This window comes from Saccopteryx bilineata, chromosome X (genome assembly GCF_036850765.1).
Source record: "Saccopteryx bilineata isolate mSacBil1 chromosome X, mSacBil1_pri_phased_curated, whole genome shotgun sequence".
In the NCBI taxonomy this organism is placed as follows: domain Eukaryota; kingdom Metazoa; phylum Chordata; class Mammalia; order Chiroptera; family Emballonuridae; genus Saccopteryx; species Saccopteryx bilineata.
The window spans coordinates 64,838,126-64,859,867 of NC_089502.1; the positions used below are offsets into that span (position 1 = coordinate 64,838,126).

At 39.3% G+C, this 21,742-nt stretch overlaps 2 pseudogenes; one reads left to right on the forward strand and one right to left on the reverse strand.

The window, feature by feature from the left end:
• The window catches only part of LOC136317687 (large ribosomal subunit protein uL23 pseudogene), a 172,713-nt pseudogene that overhangs the window by 60,728 nt on the left and 90,243 nt on the right, over positions 1-21,742 (reverse strand).
• Positions 11,332-11,406, forward strand: LOC136317913 (U2 spliceosomal RNA; annotated as a pseudogene).

Sequence of the window (21,742 nt, forward strand, 5' to 3'; positions counted from 1 at the left end):
GTGCTTAACAAGCAACCTCCAGAATAATTTTGACTTCCCATGTAAGCTAATCAGAGGGTGAGTAATTATGATTCCTTTGGTAATTAGAACTATCATTATAGCCCTGGCTGGATAGCTTGGTTGGTTAGAGCATCAGCTGGAAGCGCAGAGGTTGCTGGCTCGATCCCTGGTCAGGGCACATACCGGAACAGATGTTTCAGCCTGTCTCCGGGCTCTCTCTCTCTCTCTCTCTCTCTCTCTCTTTCTCTCTCTCTCACACACACACACACACACACACACACACACACACACACACACACATGCATGCGTGTGCGTTCGCCTTCTTCTTCTCTTGTTAAAATCAACAAATAAATGTGGTTTTTAAAAAACTATCATTATAAAATAACAACCCAGTGTTCTGGTTTAGATTCCTGTCTTTGCTGAAGTTGGTAAGTGTGAGTGAACTCTTTGAAGACTAATGAACTTTAGAGTATAAACACAGTTGAAAGTTTGGCCTTGAAATGCTGGTTTTCAGACCTAGGCTGTGACAACTCTCTGTACAAATGCCATCACTGAGGTCTTTAGGCAGCCCAAAAGTGCTGGTAAGGCCTGACACAATTTTCTGTTGCACTTCAAATTATAGAAGCAGAAAAAGAATAAAAGGACAAATGAAATGAAGGAGATGTGGGTGCATCTTCCTATTGGATATAATCCATTGAATCCAGTGACCCTGCTCATCAGGATCTACACAGAGGGAGGAGGAACCCAGGACTTCAGTACATAGAACAGAGTGTTTGGCGCAAGATAATACAAAGTACTGCATTTAGGGCCTATCATGTAGGTTGCCAGAGAGCAAGCACAGTGTGTGTACAGATGTCATTTGTGTTTGCTGTTTTATGTCTGTCACTCAGATGCTCCATCAGTTTGGAGGCCAGAAGCGCAGGTGAGAGAAAGGTAAAACCCCAAGTGGATCGAAACTCAGAAGAATGCCATTGTTAGTTCGTGAGGTGGAGCTCAGTTCTATGATAATAGCATCTATATATTTATAGGAGTTTTAGTTGGTGGCATGATCCTATCTTAAAACTGCTCCTATCAAATGAAGTTTTTTTTTCAATTTTCAATTGTTTGAATTTAGACCTGCCTTATGCTGCCATCTTCTGGAAGTGTCTGGAATTGAACAATTTTTTAAGTGATATTTTGCTGCCAGTCTACAGGTTGATTTTGATCTCCCCAATGTCTCTCTCTTTCTCTCTCTCTTTTTAAATCACTCTCTCAATAATTACTAGACAATAAGAATACAGCTTTTATACAGTACCTAATAACTTCATCCTTTTGTAGGGGGATTAACAGAGGCTTGTGAATAAAAATGGCCAATGAAGATTGATATTTGTTTTCTATAGTGAGTTCTGCTGTCTATATGGCTGACTGAGACAAATGGAAATTTATATGTTATCAAAACCAATGCAGCTAAAATATGATAGAAAATTTCCTTTGAGGATCAGTAGGAGAAAAATCAATGAAAGTGGGGAATGCTCCCATTGGGACTTGTTTTTAGATAAAGGACCCCTAGCAGTATAGCAATATAGAATATCAAGACTCGAAGTCAGAAGACTGTGATACTAGGTCTTAACTTTAATATTTGTGGATTGCTTCAAGCCAGTTCCTATTTCTGGGCCTCAGGTTCCACATATTTTAAAATAAAGGAGTAGACTAACAACTGTGCTGTACATCTGAAACTAATACAAAGTAATATTGAGTATAAACTGTAATTGAGAATGAAAAGAAAATGTAAAAAAACAAAGATGATACCCATAAGAAAAAAATAAAATACAGGAGTGGAATTAGGTTCTATAAATTCAGCCTGGGATCTCACCTTCTGTGGTTTTAGAAAAGGTCAAGATGACACTGTGATTAATTATATCCAGTCAGAGGAGACTGATTTATCAAAATGGTATTGCTTAATCTGACTGTTATGGGGGAAGTGGTACATATAGATTCACCCATAACTGCTATTGAAAGAAAGGATATTAATAATAATGAGTGCATGTATAAAATTGGACTGTCATGTCAAATATGGGTTCTCTGGTTCTCTTTAGATGTTGCTACCCTTTTTAGTTGCAGTCTAGTATTGGAAGCTCCAATTCAGCTCTCTAAGTACAGCCCAGCTTATACATTAATGGACAATCAGGAGGCGAGATTCAGGGGTCTCAGATCTAAGACACCTCTGGGTTGAAACACTGTTGGGTCCTGATGAAACATTCTTGCAATCTTGGACATGAAGTCTTTATGGGTAACTAAAGGCTTAATTTAAGATTGTTTATCACTTCCCTAACAGAGGAAGGTTCTAATAGAATTGCAACATTGGCCTGACCAGGCGGTGGCGCAGTGGATAGAGCGTCGGACTGGGATGTGGAAGACCCAGGTTCGAGACCCCAAGGTCACCAGCTTGAGCACGGCTCATCTGGTTTGAGCAAAGCCCACCAGCGTGAACCCAAGGTCGCTGGCTCCAGCAAGGGGTTATTCAGTCTACTGAAGGCCCGCGGTCAAGGCACATATGAGAAAGCAATCAATGAACAACTAAGGTGTTGCAACGAAAAACTAATGATTGATGCTTCTCATCTCTCTCCGTTCCTGTCTGTCTGTCCCTGTCTATCCCTCTCTGACTCACTCTCTGTCTCTGTAAAAAAAAAATTAAAAAAAAAGAATTGCAACATTGAACTATGAAGTCTAAGAGCAGCAGAAGGACAAGAGTTGTTCCGGGCAACAGCGCCAAGAGGGAAAGAAAAATGACTCCAGAATCAGCTAGTTATGGAGGTTGGAGGAGTCAAGAATGTGAGTATAAACAACTGTCATGAAGCTTAAGTATGAAGGGAAAGAGAAGCCAGAGGGCCAGATATAATAAAGCCCCATTATTAATATTAATATTTAGTGTGAGAGAGAGACAGATAAGGACAGACGGACATGAAGGGAGAGAGATGAGAAGCATCAACTCATAGTTGCGGCATCTTAGTTGTTCATTGATTGCTTTCTCATATGTGCCTTGACCGGGGGGCTCCAGCTGAGCCAGTGACCCCTTGCTCAAGCCAGTGACCTTGGGCTTCAAGCCAGTGACCCTTAAAGATACATTTTAAAAAGGTCAACAGGCCCTAAGACTTTTATAGTCATCTAACCCCAAGTTGAAACCTGGCAGATCAATAAATGTGCATAAAATTATCTAGCTAAGATCCAGAGCCACCAGAGGGCAGCACTAAGAAGATTTGTGCTCCACATTAATGAGTTTCTTTGTGTCCAAGTGAGCTTTGCGGCTGCATCCCTGGTGCATAGTCTCTGCAGTCTGCATTACACTTCACTCAAACAATTGAACCCAAGTCACAAGGAGTTTTAATGGTCAGCTTCCTAGGACTCTGTTAACAAATTGCCACAAACTGTGTGGTTTACAACCATAGGAATAAATTTTCTTACAGTTCTAGAGGGAGGCTAGAAGTCCAAAATCAAGATGTCAGATGAGCCATGCTTAATTCTGAGATTCCAGGTATAATCTTTTCTTGTCTCTTCCTAGCTGCTGCTTACTTTTTTGTGTGTGTGTGTGACAGAGACAGAGAAAGAGACAGAGAGAGGGACAGGTAGGGATGGACAGACAAAAGAGAGAGATGAGAAGCATCGATTTTTCTTTGCAGCACTTTAGTTGTTCACTGATTGCTTTCTCATATGTGCCTTGACCAGGGGCTACAGCAGACCGAGTGACACCTTGCTCAAGCCAGTGACCATGGGCTTCAAGCCAGCAACAATGGCGTCATGTTTATGATCCCACGCTCAAGCCAGGGACCCTGCACTGAAGCCTGATGAGCATGAGCTCAAGACAGGAACCTTGGGATTTTGAACCTGTCCCAGTCTTCTGCATCTCACTCTGATGCTCTATCCACTGTGTTACCACCTGATCACGCATCTCTTCTTAGCTTCTGATAGTGGCATCAATTTTTTGTGTTTCTTGGCTTGCAGCTGCATTACTCCAATTTATACCATTGTTATTACATGTCATTCTCCCCATGTGTCTCTCTTTTCTTATAAAGATGCTAGCCATACTGGATTAATTGCCAGCCATATTCCACTACAACCTCATCTTAACTAATTATATCTGCAATGACCTTATTTTTACATAAGATCACACTGAGAAGTACTGAGGGTTAAGATCTCAACATGTCCTTTGATGGGACAAAATTGAACCCGTTACACTCTATACCAAATAGGTCACCCACCAATAGGAGACCATTTGCAACAGAAGGTTGGCTTTTTGCCAGCTCTACTGAGGTATAATTGACAACTAAGAATTGCATATATTTAGTATACAAGTTGATTTGATGCACTGGAAGGTTTGCTTCATCTCTCTGCTTCTCTGTGTTCTTAGGACATATTCTGGATCTACATTTTATCTCTGACTTGTCCACTACCTTTTATCAATCCCCTTACACACACACACACACACACACACACACACACACACACACACACACACTCACACACACACATACATCCCTCAAATCTCTCCCCTAGGGTGGTGAATGCCTTTACCCAGATAACTGGCTCCTGGTCCGCATTAACCATCACAATCCTATTTGTCAATACAGTCGCCACTTACCTAATATCTGACCTACATCCCCAGTTTGTACTCTAGTTCTGGAGAACACTATCCAAATTTCTAAAATCCAAGTCCACATAAAGTCCACTCAGTACCCACACACCTATGCCCAAACACAGTGTAACAAGCTGACACTTGACAAATACTCCTTGTATATCATAAGCTAAATACTCTGCTGATGTCTCTAACCACAAAGAAATGCATGGGTAAGAATTGTCAATATTTCTTCACTCAGAGCACTCTCTGGGTTCTTCTTTTGCTTCCTCCACATTCCTGACAGCAATTATTATAGAGCAGCTAGTCAGTATGTAGGAAAGTCGGCTGAATACCTACTCAACAGTTTAAGAGAAACTCTTGGGTACCCTTAGACAGTTGTAAGGATTTTCTGAGATAATAGAAGCAAAATATGTAGTACTTTACCTGAAACCCATGGCAGAAATGTAAGAAATGGCCATTTTAAGCTATTATTATTTCTCTACCTTCATGTAAAAAGACTTCCTCTGAGGACTATGTTATCTAATTACACTATGTTGTTGTAAATGGCATAATATCCTTTTTCATGACTGAATAATATTCCATTGTATGTATACACTGCATTTTCATTTTCCTTTCATCTGTTGATGTATATTTAGGTTTTGTCTTGGCTTTGTATATATTGCTGCAGTGAACATGGGAGTCCTTGTTACTGACATCCCCAGACTTCCAGGCCATTCCCAACGTTCATTGAGGACATCAACTTTCCCTCCATATCTTTTCTTGACATCATCCTGGGTAACCTCCATGTCTATTTAGCTTATTCCAATTAAAGTAGACCTTTCAGCTTTCATCACTTCAACACCATAGACTTTTCTTTTCTTTTTTTTTTTTGTATGTTTCCGAAGCCAGAAACGGAGAGGCAGTCAGACAGACTCCCGCATGCACCTGACCGGGATCCACCCAGCACGCCCACCAGGAGGTGATGCTCTGCCCATCCGGGGCATTGCGCTGTTGCAACCAGAGCCACTCTAGCGCCTGAGACAGAGGCCACAGAGCCATCCTCAGCACCCAGGCCAACTTTGCCCCAATGGAGCCTTGGCTGCAGGAGGGGAAGAGAGAGACAGAGAAGAAGGAGAGGGGGAGGGGTGGAGAAGCAGATGGGAGCTTCTCCTGTGTGCCCTGGCCTGGAATCAAACCCAGGACTCCTGCACTCCAGGCCAACGCTCTACCACTGAGCCAACCTGCCAGGGCTAACACCATAGACTTTTATTACCACTCCTTATTCACTTCTTTCCATGACTATAACTTAAATCTTGTAACCTAGTATGCTTTATCTCTGATCATTTAAATTCCAGAACTCAAGGTCCTGACCACAATCCTTCCTTTTTCCTGTTATTTTATTTCTGTATTATCACCTCATCTAAGCTACTACCTGGACGTGGGTTCCCATTGGTCAGTGCACATCTGGATACACTCTATCTCTATCCAGTCTAAATACCATCATAGATCATTTATTTAGTCATTAAAATATTATTTTGAGAGAGGCAGGGAGGGAGAGAGACAGGAACATTGAGCTCCTGTATGTGCCGTGACTGGGGAATTGAACCTGCAATCTCCATGCTCCAGGATGATGCTGGAACCAAGTTATCCAGCCAAGGTAGCCATTAAACCATTTTTAAAAGTATCTACTGTATGGTAAGCTCTATTCTAAGAACTTTGGATATAACAGTGAAAATAAAATTCCACAATCTCATAGAGCTTGCATCGCAGGGAGAGAAAGTGAACAATTAAAAAATAAACAAATGACAGTATATCATAAATTAAGTCCTATGGAGAAAATCAAGCAGAGATGGGTACATATGGAATGTGGTAAGGTGACATTTGAGAGTGACACCTAATACGACTGTATTTGGAAATAGGGCCTTTAAGGAGGTAATTAAAAATTTGAGGCCTTGAGGATGGTGCTCTAATATGATAAAATGGATGTCCATTAAGAAGAGAGAACAAAAAGAGAAGGCAGCCATTTGCAAGCCAAGGAGAGACCAACTCTTTTGGCACCTTGATCTTGTACTTCAAACTTCTAGAACTCTGAGGAGATAAGTTTTTGTTGTTTGAGCCATCCGGGCTGTGGTATATTGTTATGACGGCAGGAACAGACTAATACAATGACTTAAGGGATCAAAAATGAAATCGCTTAATGAAATGAGAAGAATTAAGTTAGGACAGAGTGACCCTGGAGGAGCCTGGCAAACAGAAGAGCATGGCCCTAACCGTAACCCCAGCCCTTGAGGGTGAGGGCCCAGTGATATGGAAATATGCTGCAGCCTGTGGAGAAAGATGCCCAGTGAGGAATTCCTCACAGTCGTATGGCCAGAAGGCTTGTGAGAAGAGGCATATCTAAAATAAAATTCATTTCCAAGTTGTTCATTTTGCGTCATTGTAAAATCTACACTGCTCACAAAAATTAGAGAATTAAGGAACATGCAAATACTCCATCCAGTATGTGCAGCCTTTGTATAGTGCATTTTTGCTAATGGAATAAAAGTTGGTTTTGCATCTCATTTGCAGAATCGAACAACTTTCTTTGACTTGTCGTTTGCTTTTCTGATGTTCTTGTTTAATTAAAATAAAATCAAATGCTTCTTTTCTCTGATTGCTTCCTATTCATTTAGAAATATCTCTTAATTTTTGTGAGCAGTATATTTACTTCCAAACTGCAGGTTGTGTGCTCTTGGCTATATGTTGCTTATATGAGCAGCTTAGGAGAAAAGGAAGGGAAAGGAGCAGAGTTTCCCATCTGGCGTGGTGTCAAAGGAACAAACAGAAAAGAACGAAGAAAAAGAAAAACGGAGAAAGAAAGATTAATAGAAGCAGGAACTCCAAACCAGATGTGATTATAAGACCATAATTCCTTGAGGGTTCACAGAAATCACAGGGAGAGCACTGGGCTTCTCCACAATGTGTACCGGAAGACTTGTGCCAAAACTATGGACATCTCAAAGTACAGGGTAGTATCTGCTGACATCTGGGTAGCATATGCAAATTTCCCTATGTAGTGTCTGATGTTTCATACTCAAAAAACGATGCTTTATTTCCCCCCTCTCTCATCTTGTTATTGATGATGATAAGTGGGTGTGTCTAAAACTTGAAATAAAACAGCGTAATCCTTTGTAGCATCTCTAATACTCTGGCGTTTACAAGGTTAAAGAAACATTATATTTAAAAAGAGTGAGTTATGTATCAATGTTTTTGAATTTTGGGGGTATATACCCAGTAGAGGGATTGCTGGGTCATAAGGTAGTTCTATTTTCAGTTTTTTGAGGAACCACCATACTTTCTTCCATAATGCTTGTACTACTTTACATTCCCACCAACAGTGAATCAGAGGCATTGATACGTAAAGACACATGTAGCCCCATGTTCATTGCAGCATTGTTCACAGTGGCCAAGACATGGAAACAACCAAAAAGCCCTTCAATAGATGACTGGATAAAGATGTGACACAATACACTATGAAATACTACTCAACCATAAGAAATGATGACATCGGATCATTTACAACAAAATGGTTGGATTTTAATAACATTATACGGAGTAAAGTAAGTAAATCAGAAAAAAGTAAGAACTGCATGATTCCATACATAGGTAGGACATAAAAACAAGACTAAGAGACATGGACAAGTGTGTGGTGGCTACTAGGGAGGCAGGTGGGGAGGAGAGGGAGGGAGAGGGGAAGGGGAGGGGAAAGGGCACAAAGAAAACCAGATAGAAGGTGACGGAGGACAATCTGACTTTGGGTGATGGGTATGCAACATAAGTGAATGACAAGATAACCTGGACATGTTTTCTTTGAACATATGTACCCTGATTTATTGATGTCACCCCATTAAAATTAATAAAAATTTATAAACAAATAAAAAGAGTGAGTTGCAGGGACCCCAAAAGAGCAGTGGGAATATCTTGTGGATTTAAGGGAAACTAGAGGAAAAAAAGTAATACTCGCCTTTTTGGCATGGTAATTAGGAAACCCAAATTTATAAATCACCCCCAAACCATAAAATGGAGGCCCATCACTGGAATATTCTTTAGGTTTTCTGTTTTTAATAGCACAAGCTCTGTACCGCAGGGAAGAAATAGGAATGGGTTTTTCCTAATTTGGCTGAACATGAAGCATCTTTAAAAATGATATCAGTTACCAGAGGGAAGGGGTGGTTCAAGGATAGTAAAGGGTAAATGGGGTCAAATATATGTTGACAGAAGGTGATTTGACTTTGGGTGATGAACACATAATACAACATATAGATCATGCATCATAGAAATACACAGTTGAGACCTATATAAATTTTTTCTTTTTTTAAAATTAATTTTTTAAGTGAGAGGAGGGGAGACATAGAAACAGAATTTTGCATGTGCCCCAAATGAAATCCACCCATCAAGGCCCCTACTGGGGATACTCTACCCATCTGGGGCCAGTTTTTCAGTTGCTTGGCAATAGAGTTATTTCTAGTGCTTGAGGCTGGAGGCTCCAGTGAGCCATCCTCAGCACCCAGGGCCAACTTGCTTGAACCAATTGAGCCATGGATGGGAGGAGAAGAGGGAAAGAGAAGGGGGAGGGTGAAGGGTAGGGGTGGATAAGCAGATGGTTGCTTCTCCTGTGTGCCCTGACCGGGAATCAAATCCAGAACATCAACACAGCAGACTGATGCCCTACAACTGAGCCAACTGGCCAGTGCTGCTATATAATGTTATTAAACGACATCACCCCAATAAATTTAATTAAAAAAAGAGTTGGTCCAAGTAGATAAGAAATGTAAGAATTCAAGAGGGGACAGTTCATGAGGTGTTGTGCATTGGGTAATCACTGTGGGTTTCAGAATGAAGGTGGAAAGACATAGGCTGTCATCTGTCAATCACTGAGAAGTTGCAGAGCTAATACATATATGTATATATAATTAGAAATAACTGTAGGAATCAAATTTCTGTTGGAACCCCTATATAGCCTTCAGTCATTGAGGATCCTACGGAGGTCCTACTTTTTCTGAGGTCTTACGGAGTACATATTGCTGATGGTTTCTTTGGCTCTCAAGTATGGAGATAGATGAGCTGATGGAATGATCCAGATATAATCTTATGCTAACTGAAAAATCCAAAGTGACTTGTAAGTGCTCCATTCTAGAAAATCTCAGGAAACAGTTCACCTATTCCAAGACCTTTTCCTTTTGTCTTGCCTCTCCTCACCATCACAAATAAAAATGTTTTTCTGAAAACAATGATCTAAGCCAATCACATTCATTTAGACTTTTTGAAGTTTAACAGCTATGAAGCACCACAAACTTACATGATGTGGAAGGTAATAACAGATTCCAGAAGCCTCAGGTATTTCTAGCATTCTTTGGAATTGGAAGACTTGTGCAGTATCTCATATGAAGAATGATAGGCCAGGATGTGGGGGGTGTTTCTCTAGCAGAGCTTCGGGGAATCACAGCCAGCATGCCCCAAACTCCAAGAAATGTTAGTCCAGGTAATGAAGTCCTTCGAGCCTATGTCCTCTTTGTTCAGTTACATGGGTGTCACTTCACACTTCTCCGACCAGCAAGGTTTGTCTTCAACCCATCACTATCCCCACAGAAGTGGAAATCCTCCCAGCTACTCTTAAGTAAACTTTTATTACAGAGCAGAAAATTATGATGAACCCTTCCAGGATAACTATTGAGAGAGATGTTTCTTAACTGAGTCATTTTTCCCTGAAGGGGTGAAGCAAATTCTATTTCTTTATGCTTACTTTTGAAAATCATTACAAGACTGCTGAGGGAAGCAGAAAGAAGCCCGTTAGACTTGGGAAGCTCATACCTTCTTCATACTTAGATTTTTCAATTGAGTAAAATCAGTTCTATAGTGTCCCCTAGTGAAGTAGCATAATTGACGGATTGCAGGTAATACAACTGACACAAGAATGAATTTTCCAATAGGCATTATGAAAGAACTCCTCCAGACTGAGATGATGCATGCAAAAGTTGCGTTGAAAAGTAACTTTATAAAAATAAGCTTTGTCCCTGGCCGGTTGCCTCAGTGGTAGAGCATCGGCCTGGAGTGTGGAAGTCCTGGCCAAGGCACACAGGAGAAGCACCCATCTGCTTCTCCACCCTTTCCCCTCTCTCCTCTTCTCTTCTCTCTCTCTCTCTCTCTCTCTCTCTCTCTCTCTCTCTCTCTCCCTCTCTCTCTCCCTCTCCCTCTCCCTCTCCCTCTCCCTCTCCCTCTCCCTCTCCCTCTCCCTCTCCCTCTCCCTCTCCCTCTCCCACAGCCAAAGCTCCATTGGAGCAAAGTTGGCCCAGGCTCTGAGGATGGCTCCATGACCTCCATCTCAGGTACTGGAATGGCTCTGCTTGCAACAGAGCAACGCCCCAGATGGACAGACCATCGCTCCCTAGTGGGCTTACCTGGTGGATCCTGGTTGGGCGCATGTGGGAGTCTGTCTGTCTGCCTCTCCACTTCTCACTTCAGAAAAATATTGATACAAAGAAAAAGCTTTAAAGATGCTTATAACTTTTATCATCGAAAGATACTCAAGATACGTGTAAAAAAAACATGGAACCATGAATAATAAGTTAATTTTTTTGAAAATATATATTTATTTATTTAGCATGTACATACATGTACACACTTGCACACAAAATGCCTGGAAGAACATATACCAAATTACTGACAAGGGTAATATCTTGGTTAGGTAATTAGAATCTTTTATCGCTTCTTGGCCTTTTGGCTAAGATCAAGTGTAGAATTTTTTGCTTAGTTGTATTTTTAATATTTTAAACAATGAGCACAGGTTATTCATATTATAATAGATTAGTAGTTATATTAGTGAGAGGGAGAGAAAAGAGGGAGAGATAAGAAGGGAGAGAGATGAGAAGCATCAATTCACAGTTGCAGCACCTTAGTTGCTCATTGATTGCGTTCTCATATGTGCCTTGACTGGGGGGCTACAGCAGAGCAAGTGACCCCTTGCTTAAGCCAACAACCTTGGGCTCAAGCCAGTGACCTTGGGATCATATCGATGATTCCACGCTCAAGCCAGCAACCTCAGGGTTTTGAACCTGGAACATCAGCATTCCAGGTCAAAGCTCTACTGCACTACCACTGGTCAGGTTCCAAGTTATATTTCTTCACTTCATCTAGCCCCCTAAAACCCTTCCCACCTGGCAACTATTAACAGTTTTTTCTCTGTATCTATGAATTTGTTTCTGTTTTGTCAATTTATTTTGTTCTTTTGATTCCACATATAAGTGAGATGATATAATAGTATTTGTCTGTCTGGGTTATTTCACATAGTATAATACCTTCTAGGTCCATTCATGTTGTCAAAAATGGTAAGATTTCATTCTTTTTATGGCTGAGTGGTATTGTATATAGTGCCACATCTTTATTCAGTTATCTTTCAGAAGACAATTGGGTTGCTTCCATATCTTGCCTATAGTAAATAATACTTCAAAAAACATAAGGATGCATGCATCTTTTCAAATTAGTGTTTTGGATTTCTTTGGATAAACACTTAGAAGTGGAATTTCTGGGTCATATGGGAGTTAAAATTTTAAGGGTTTGAGGAACATTTATAAAGTTTTTCATAGTGTTGGTGCCAATTTACAATCCCACCAACAGTGCATGAAGGTTCCTTTTTGTCCACATCCTTGCCAACACTTGTTTGTTGATTTTTTCACACTAGCCACTCTGACATGTGTGAGGTGGTATCTCATTGTGTTTTTAATTTGCATTTCTGTGGTGAATAGTGATATTGGGCATCTTTTCGTATGTCTATTGGCCATCTATATGTCCTAGTTGGAGAAATGTCTATTCAGGTCCTCTGCCCATTTTATAATCAGATTTTTTTTAGTGTTAAGTTATATGAGTTCTTTATATATTTTAGATATTAATTCCTTATAAGATATATCATTGGTGAGTATTTTCTGCAGTTTGGTAGGTTGTGTTTTCATTTTGTTGATGATTTCCTTTGCTGTGTAAAACTTTTTACTTTTATGTTGTCTCATATGTTTATTTTTGTCTTTTGTTTTCTTTGCCCAAGGAAACATATTACAAAAATATATTACTAAGAGCAATGTCGAAGTGTTTACTGCCTACATTTTTTCCTAACAGTTTTATTGTTTTGAATCTAACATTTAAGTCTTTAATCCATTTTAAGTTTATTCTTGTGTGTGGTGTAAGAAGGTAGTCTAGTTTCATTTTAGCACATATCTGTCCAATTTTCCCAACAGCATTTACTGAATAGACTGCCTTTACATCATAGTATGTTCTTCCTCTCTTTGTCAAATATTAATTGGCCATATAGGTGTGGGTTTATTTCTGGGCTCTCTCTTCTGTTCTATTGATCTATATGTCTGATTTTATGCAAGTACCACGCTGTTTTGATTACCATCGCCATGTAGCAGTGCAATTACCTGTTGTCAGCTGAGGTATAGATTTGTAAAGTAACAGCTCTTGGCTGCTCCTGCTGTTTAATATAAGGCAAACAAATGAAGCTAAAAGCTGCTGTATTTAATGTTGTATGTTGATAAAAAAGCACCATCATAAGTGGCAAGAACCATTTGAAACTTCTAATTCATTCATTCATTCATTCATTCATTCATCAGGTTTGAATCTGAAACAAGCCATACCTTATTTACCCTATATACTCTAATTACATTCTCTCCCCCAATCCCATTCCTCCTTGGGCCCCTTAGTTGCCCTACGTGATATAACATGGGCTTAAACTACCACAGGTTTTGCTCTACTAAAAATACTGTTTGTTCAAAGCCTGTTTCTCCCCTGCTCAGTCCAGGTTTTACTTATGATTGCTGACTAAGTTAACACAAACAGCCAACAGTCATGTAATGTACATTGTAGTTTAAGGGTGGGAGGAGGTAGGGTTGGAAAGGTTTCAGTCCTTATAGGTTAAAAAATTTTCCCCCAGTCAAGACACATATGAGAAAGCAATCAATGAACAACTAAGGTGCCACAACAAAGAATTGATGTTTCTCATCTCTCTCCCTTTATGTCTATCTCTCTCTCTGACTCTCTGTCTCTGTCAAAAAAAGTCTTTCTGTCAGAGAGGGTCCCTACCTCAGCCAGAGTATTGCTTCGATAAAATTATGTACAGATGGGGAAAATGTCAGAGAAACAGTGCTCACCAGTCCAAGTACATAATAAGTGTGGTGAAAGCCCAAGCTGCATACAACATGTCGCTTCTGGGAGGTTAATGCAGACCTCTCTCAGGGTCCAAACACGCTGGGGCAAGCAGCGTGGGTTAGCACTTACAGAGGAGTAGAGATAAGTTTATAATATATGTAAATCTATGCAAATGTCCATATGACCAATTGTGCCAAGCACAACGAATAAAGGGTTTAGCGGTTAGATTGGACTTTGAAAGGCATCTGGCTCACCTTTCAATCTCCAGCTAGGATTAGAGCAGAATTATCTGGAAAAGCTAACACAATTGTGTTTTCTTTATTTAAAAAGCCTACAGACAAAGAGATGCCACAAACACTTGGTGCTGTGTTGCAGCGTTATGCTTCTCATGCAAATAACTTAACCTTAAGAGAGCCAGGGTTACCATAGTAAATAATTTCCATTTCCAGCACTTTGTGCACTAAATGGGGAAAAGAAAGCCCTTGACGAGAGGCCCTGCACATGGCACACACAGATGCTAACTGGAGAACAGATTCTGCACGTACTTAGCTCTGCAAAGATTCTAAAGCATGGGACAATTTCTGCAGACACATGCACATACACGCACAAGCACACGCACACACCAGAGTCATACAGAAACTAACCATGAAGATGTGTGTGGGTAGATGGGAGTTGTTCACATTGACACTGTTTATATTTGTAGCCTTTGTCTAAGAAAATGCTCTGCTTTTAAAATGGGGTTGAATTCTTATTTGTTCTTGTAACAAAATCCAGACCTGAACAGAAGGACACAGCTCCCATCAATCCAGTTCAGCCTAAAAGGAGTTTCATCCCAGAACCCAATGCTTCCCAGAAGCCTCCCTCCCTTACTGGCACCTGTGTATATTAAGATCTGTGTTAACAGCTCCCAAGGAAGGGGCCACTGCTCCCTCTTGGATCGGGACGGCCATTCCCTGCCTCTCTCCAGCCCTGGGGAAGCCAGTGGCCCCGCTACTGACCCTGTTTCTCTAGACCAGGGGTCGGGAACCTATGGCTCGGCTCGTGAGCCAGATGTGGCTCTTTAGATGGCTGTATCTGGCTCGCAGACAAATCTTTAATAAAAAAATAATAATGTTAAAAATATAAAACATTCTCATGTATTACAATCCATTCATTTCCTATGGCTCATGTTCATGGTTGGGTAGTTGTATGGCTCTCATGGAATTACATTTTAAAATATGTGGCATTCATGGCTCTCTCAGCCAAAAAGGTTCCCGACCCCTGCTCTAGACCAATGTATTTTAAGAGCTTTAACACCACCACAACTACTCTTTTGGCATTCTAATCCTAACATTGTTGATCCACAGCTTTTACTAAGGTGTTTTACTTTGGCTTTAAACTTCCAGTCAGAGGGTTTTTTTGGGGGTAGAGTTGCTTGTGCTTGTCCACACTTTCCCCAACACTGATCCCCCATCTCTTTCCCAGGACCAGAGTGTACAGCACAGACCAGATTTGCAACTTTCTAACTTGTTTGTGGCGGGACTGAGAGATTAGTCTCTGTGTAACAAAACTTAAATCTCAGGATAGAGAAAGCCACAGGAAGTAGCAGACCCAGCTGAAATGTCAACTGATGGCTGCATGGATACACAGAGTGGCATTTACATATAATAGAATGTTATCCAACCTTGAGAAGGAAGGGAATCCTGACACGTTACATCATGTATGGATCTTGTAGACATGATGCTAAGTGAAATAGTGTAGTTACAGGACACACACAGTACGATGTAGAATTGGTGGTTTCTGAGAGGCAGTGGTGGGATTCAGCCAGTTCGCACCGGTTCAGCAAAACCGATACCTAATTTTTTGTTGGGCTTGGCAAACCGGTTGTTAAAATGGCACTTGTCATCAGGGCCCTCTCTAAGGAGGGCGCCTGGGCAGCCTCCCAATGTAGAAATCACAAATTGATATTCCTTACTCCTTTTTAACGTTCATCTGCACAGCAGTGTATTCTAAGCTCCCGTAGTCATGTTCATTCCATGCATAGGCGAAAAAAATTGCAAATGAGGATGCCCGTCGAGAAGCAATATGGAAATATCTTCAGTAACAGTTTTATTGGTTTTTGTCAGGTATTATTTAATATATTTTTATTAATGCTTTAAAACTCTTATAACAATCTAGATTTGTGTACTTCTTTAATTCTTATTTAAATATTAAATGCATGAAATATACTGCTCACTAAAATTAGGGGACATTTTAAAATGAATATGAAGCAATAAAGTATCCCCTAATTTTTGTAAGCAGTATAATAAACTACCTTTTGGTATAGTATTTTTTATACTATAAACGGTCATCAGGGCAGAGAACTGGTTGTTAAATTATTTGAGTCTCACTCCTGCTGAAAGGTACAATGAGGAGTGAGAAAAGAACAGTGCATGACCCTTTGCAGGGTCATGGAGGTCAGGGAAGTCAACTACACATTAATCGAATGATCAAATCATACCATTCCTTATTTTTCAGTTTATTATCTTTCCTTCTGGACTACTATCAAAAATTTCTAGGAAACTAAAAGGAGTCACAGATTAATTTACAGAATAGTAAAATCTAATCAAAATAGGGTGCCCATAACACCAGAAAATTTAGTGAAAATTCAGTTAGGGAACAAAATTGAACCACATACCCAATTCCCATTTTCTTGGAAAGAGATTTTACTTGTGTCAATAAAAGACAAAGAACTTATTTAGTTCAGAATATTTTTTATATCATTGAATATATATATATTTTACTGTTGCTAGATTGTTCAGTGTTTTCCAATAAATCACTTTGTTAATATACTTTGTATTTTATACTAATGTTTCAGGGAGCTAATGAGACTCCTGATGTCATTTTTTTCTTTTTAAATTGTTCTCAATTGTTGGTTTGTTCTTTAATGTTATTTTAATTGAGGTATAATTGACATGCAACATTATCTTAGTTTCAGTGTACAACATAATGATTTGATATTTGTACATATTGTGAAATGATCACCACAATAAGTGTAGTTTACATCTGTTACCAGACATAGTTACATATTTTTTTCTTGTGATGAGAACTGTAAACATACACTGTCTTTGTAGTTTTAAAATATACACTACAACATTATTAACTATCATCACCATTAATTGTATATTTACATCCCCCTAGTTCATGTATTTAATAACTGGAAGTTTGTATCTTTTGACTTCCTTCAGCCATCTACTTATGGAATTTAGAGAGAGAAAGGGGGTAGTGGAGGAGCGGGAAGCATCAACCCACTTCCTGTATGTGCTCTGACCAGGAAGCCTGGGGTTTCGAACTGGAGACTTCAGCATTCTAGGTCAACACTTTATCTACTGTGCCACCACAGGTCAGGCAGTGAGAGATTCTTGTGAGCCTGCAGGGACCAGCTCTCTTGCCTTAAGCTCAAAAAACTTCACACGCCAAAGTGCAATATCTTGGGGAAGCCTGTTCTGAACCCCTTCACTGGTCACTATAATTTGGAGGAGGAGGAATTTACTGGTCCATGAAATCACAGCATCTCAAGATCATTCTGAAGACTACATTCACATGACTTTTGAGAACATTATTTTTTTTCCTTTGGATTCTTGAAGATAACTACATTCTTATTATTAATTTATTTGTATCCTTATGTGCAAATAGTTATTTTCTTATAGTTGTTTCCTCAAATTTATGCTTTATTTACTATTTCGCTTGTTCCTGTTCTGTTTGACTAAAATTCCAAATCTCTTTCAGTTTCTGTAAATTCCAAGTGTCTTGGAATCATTGTACAACTGGGTTGTTTGCTAAGTGAAATAAGCCAGTCAGAGCATGACAGTACTGTATAATGAGCAAAATGAGCTAACAGGCAAAATAGAAACAGACTCATAGAGAGCAGGCTGGCAGCTGTGGTGGGGCATTGGGAGGCTGGGTGAATGCAGAAGGATTGAGCAAAATAGGACAAAAACAGAGAGACAAAGCTCATGGACACGGATAACATTGTAGTGGTTGCCAGGGGTTGGGGTGTGGGAAGGTTGAGGAGAGTAAGGGGAGGGGATAAATGGTGATGGACAGACTTGACTTGGGGTGGTGGATACACAATACGGTGTACAGAGATATGTTGTGGAATTGGGCACCTGAAACCTGTATAATTTTTTTAACCAATATCACTCCAATAAATTCAATAAGAAGAAGAGAAAAATAAACTATTTTTAAAACAATATTTCAAATACTTCCAAATACCAACAGTAGATGGTGCTAGTGACTTTCTAACAAAGTAATTTCACCCTTTACTACAAAATGGGGGAAAATATGAACGCCACAATTGGAACAGATGTCCCAGTTTGAGGATTTTAAAAGGAAATAAGGTTAAAATACTAATTTAATGGGTTGAAACATCAACCTTTATTACTTGGACTGCAACCAGAAGTGCCATATCAAATCCCTTTGCTCATCAAGGCTACCTTATATCTGAAAATGCTATGAAAATACTTTTGAGGTAAAATATGGTTCTAAATATAAATTTCCTTACTATTTTTTTTATAGCGAAAAGAGCTCTTAGATGATTGCTAAGGTAACTGCCCAGAGGGCTCTTTGTGGGATGTTGGAAAGAGTGCATTCAAATCGTTAGCATTGTTCTGAATAGAAGAAATAAAGCCACTGAGAAATAAGCAACCTACGTGTTTTTTTTTGTTGGGTTTTTTTTTTTGTTTGTTTCGAGCATACTGGCTAACAAAATGTAATTTCTATTTATTAGCCTCAGGGATAACCTGTTTAAAAATTGTGAAATTTCCATGAGAATGTACCACATGGAAAAAAAAGGAACTCTTTGGAATTTATAATGCATTCAGTTTATGTGCTAATGTCATAATGGCTGCAAAGTTACCATTTGGTGATTGTTTCTGAAAATATTTTTTGGCTCAAATTTATTTGAATAGGGTCATAAATTACAACTAATCTCACTCTTCCCGTTTCAGTTTTACTGATGTTCTTGGAAACTGGGTTTCTCAATGCATTGCGAAATTAAAACACATGTGGTCCTGGGGAGTCTGAGCTAATCTAGGTTGGGAGAGGAGATAGAGATACACAAAATGATCATTATTTTGTCCCAGTGTTTGTCAGCGTTTTCAAGTTGAACCGTTTTGTCCCCCCAGGGAGAACTGAAATAATGTGCCTCCATGAAAGCAGTATGTGAATTGCATCAAAACTATCCAGTAAAGCTTTAAAGAAACAGAGTTTTAAACATGTACCCTTGAAATGTTTGTAGCTTATCAAACTCCCATCCACGTCTCCATAAGGCACGCTTATGGAAACTATTCTAAGTTGATATTTGCCTATCTACAAATATTGTAATTCTTTTGAGAGGAAAAATATGAACGAATATATTTACACAAGTTTATTAACATTGACTAGTCACTCCTCTGCCAAGAACTAGTTGTCTCACTGAATTTAGTTTTTGTAAGCAAGCAAGTCTAAGCAGTCAAAGAAATTCACATCCTGTAAGTTATCTTGATTTGTGAAAATATCACTAAAGCTTTTCCCACGTAATTGGAAAAACCGTAAGGACATAATTTGTCAGGTCCCTAAGACTGTTTTTACGCTGGCAAAGTGAAACATTCATATTTACAAAACTCGGAGAATGCCATCTTTTCTTCCTAAGCATTTTGCATTATTTGCAAAATGAAAGCTCTCCTCTCAGGCACTTTGGAAAATAAACCCCTAAGCCCAAATGGAAAGAATAATGAATTTAGGAGGTGTTGCATGTAATTTATTTTAATTTACCATTACAGAAACCAACATAATGATTTAATTAGAATACTTTCTTTGCCTTGTGTTTTTCTAACTGCATTACCTGAAACCCTTGATTCCACACTAATTTTTGAAATTACCCTGAATTATAATTTGAAGTGACATAAACTAAGTGTCTAATTTCTCTTGTTCCGAGAATAATGGATAAAGTTTTATGTGAATATTCTATCAGGATTGAATGCTCTAATTTTTTCCACCTTGAAAACCTGACTATTGAGTTTAAAACAGTGAAAACTCACTTATTTCAGATTATTATCTCTCCATTCTCTTATTGGAAATGTAACTCAGAGCAGGAATATTTATCCAGTTTCTGTCATATGGAGCTCAGTGCATTACTGTTTGGTGGTTTGACTACGAAGATTTTAATATAATTATTTACTTAGGCTGCAGAAAGGGAGAGAGAGAGAAAAAAGCAAGAGGGGGAGGTGTGGAGAAACAAATAGATGCTTCTCCTGTGTGCCCTAACTGGGAATTGAACCCGGGACATCCACACACCAGGCTGGTGGTGATGCAGTGGATAGAGCGTCAGATTTGGATGCAGAAGACCCAGGTTCAAAACCTCGAGGTCACCAGCTTGAGCACGGGCTCATCCAGCTTGAGCATGGGGTCGCTGGCTTCAGCGAGTGATCAGAGACATGACCCATTGTCACTGGCTTGAGCCCAAGTTCGCTGGCTTGAGCAAGTGGTCACTGGATCAGCTGGAACCCCCTCACCCCCATCAAGGTACATGTGAGCAGGCAATCAATGAACAACTAAGGTGCCACAAGAACAAGTTCATGTTTCTCATCTCTCTCCCCTTCTGTCTGTCTGTTCCTGTCTCTCTCACGTGCTCTCGCTAGGGAAACGACAACAACAAAACTTTATGACAGTACTTTAGTGTACAGCCTTATCTCTGGTTAATGGAATACAACATTGGATTTAACCAAAGCAAATGATGTAATAGAACCATAACACAATTCTCCTTTTCCCTTAGTGCAAGTGCTGTTGATCTGGATTTAATAAGTAAAGGGGGAAAAGGAGAAATGATAATAACCACACACACATATATATATAATCATATATATATGTATATGCATAGGTATGGGAACATTTGCAGAATGGCTATTTTTAATTTAGGCCAGTATTTTGAGCTAGGTCAATGACATTAAGTGAAACATGAATGCATACATTTCAAAATGTCATTAAGATGCCATACTCAAACAATCTACAGGTTCAATGCAGTCCCTATAAAATTCCAATGGCATTTTTTACACAAGTAGAGAAAATAATTCTAAAATTTATGTGGAATCACAAAATAACCAAAACAATCTTGAGAAAGAAGAAAGCTGGAGGTAACACAAGTTCTGATTTTAAACTATATCACAGAGCCACAGTATGTATGTATGTATGTATTTACTTATTTATTTATTAGAGACAGAGAAAAGACAGACAGGAAGGGAGAGAGATGAGAAGCATCAACTCATAGTTGCAGCACCTTAGTTGTTCATTTATTGCTTCTCATATGTGCCTTGACTGGGGGGCTCTAGCCCCTTGTTCAAGCCAGTGTTCTTAGGCTCAAGCCAGCAACCAGGGGGTCATGTCTATGATTCCACGCTCAAGATAATGAGCCCATGCTCAAGCCAGCAACATTGGGGTTTCGAGCCTGAGTCCTCAGCATTCCAGGTCGATGCTTTATCCAGTGTACCACCATCTGGTCAGGCAAAGACCTACAATATTTAAAACAGTATGGTATTAGTATAAAAATAGACAGAGATCACTTGAAGAGAAATGCGATCCCAGGAGTTAATTCATGTATTTACAGTCAATGAGGAAGAGTCTCTTCAACAAATGGTATTGAGAAAACTGGATATCCTCATGTAAAAGAATGAAACTGAATCCCTACCTTATACCCTACACAAAAATCAACTCAAATTGGATAAAAGACTTTAAGGTAAGACCTGAAACCATAGAACTGCCAGCAAAAAACATAGGCTCCTTGACACTGGCCTTGGAAATTATTTCAGATATAACAGCAAAAGCAAAGGCAACAAAAGAAAAAATAAACATCATACTAAAAAGCTTCTTTGCAGCAAAATAAATAAATCATTAACAAAATGAAAAAGCAACTTATGGAATAGAAAATTTTGAAATTTATATATCTGATAAAGGATTTATATCTAAAATATACAAGAAACTCAT